At 32.0% G+C, this 1,236-nt stretch overlaps 1 protein-coding gene across 9 annotated transcripts in view; it reads right to left on the bottom strand.

Annotated features, from left to right (window-relative positions):
• The window catches only part of glsb (glutaminase b), a 55,679-nt gene that overhangs the window by 21,214 nt on the left and 33,229 nt on the right, over positions 1-1,236 (bottom strand). The gene's annotated exons all lie outside the window — the stretch shown is intronic.

Below are 1,236 nucleotides of genomic sequence, written 5' to 3'. Positions count from 1 at the left end.
CTGGAGTTTTTTTTTTATTGACACCGACTTAACCCAGAGGTCGTTCAGTGAAACAGCTCCTTTTCCGATTTGAGAAGGTGGTTTTTAAAGTTAAATTTTGCACAATTATATATATATATATATATAATTGTGTTTTCAGGGTTAGGAGCAACCAATGTTTTTCTATTAATAAATATCTAGTTTTTGAGTATATAAAGTTTTTGTACGCTCTTGTTTTTTTCTTTCTTTTTTTTCTTAAAATCTTTCTTGAGAACAGAGAAGCAAATTAGCAAGTGTTACATCTCTGTTTTAGTCTTTCAGCTAAGATAATGTTTTTATGTATTGCATTTTTATGATAATGTATTATTAATATTTTTGCTATTACAGTTCATTATCATAATTGTTTATTTGCATATTTATGTAAAAATAACATTAGTTTATTATAGCTATTATATCATCATCATTATTATTATTATATTATTTTTAACTATTAAACTATTTTATTATTACTAGTACTACTAAATGTCATTATTAATAATTATATTTATCACATTAATCATATTAATAAAAAATATTATTATTCTCATTAAAATAGTTCATTTGTATATTTATGTAACAACAACAATAGCTTATTACAGCTATTATAGTTTACTAGGGCTGGGTAAAAAATATCGATATCTCGATATTAATCGATACTCATTTTTACGGAACGATATCGATTCTTAAAGTCGGCATGAAACGGAAGTAGCGATTGTCATTTCTTCTCTACGGTGACGTATATCCGAGTGAAACGGCATCTGAAATAAGAGGGCGGGACTTGATTTCGTCCTTCGGGAATTGATTGGATCGTTGGAAGCTGGGGTGTTGTTAATAAAATGGAGGCAGATCTGAATGCCAGTTTGCAGTTAGTGGTGGGGGATTTTTCTCATATTCGTGAAAAAAATTAGTTTGCGATGTCCTAAGAGTAATGTTGTCGTAATATCCTAATATCTTTTCAATGTTCAGGGGTAACGTACTCCCTCATGACTGGTGTCAGTGCTATAAAGTGAAGCATCAGCTTCAGCTTTTCCCCGTCGCTTATCCCAGCGTTTACCCCTCACGTCACTAGCTCCGCCCTTGCGCCATATCTCGTGACCGGAAGAGGAGTCGTTTTGAGGGGGAGGGGAGGGGAGGTAAGGTTTTTGATTAAAGATTATGAGGGCACATGAATTAAAAAAAAATAATGAAGTGCACGGATAAATTATTTATAATAAACAC

The sequence above is a fragment of the Sinocyclocheilus rhinocerous genome, unplaced genomic scaffold, assembly GCF_001515625.1.
Source record: "Sinocyclocheilus rhinocerous isolate Xijiao unplaced genomic scaffold, SAMN03320098_v1.1 scaffold1569, whole genome shotgun sequence".
Classification (NCBI taxonomy): domain Eukaryota; kingdom Metazoa; phylum Chordata; class Actinopteri; order Cypriniformes; family Cyprinidae; genus Sinocyclocheilus; species Sinocyclocheilus rhinocerous.
Note: the sequence above shows the minus strand (reverse complement) of the source record. Positions and strands in the feature narration are given on the sequence as shown.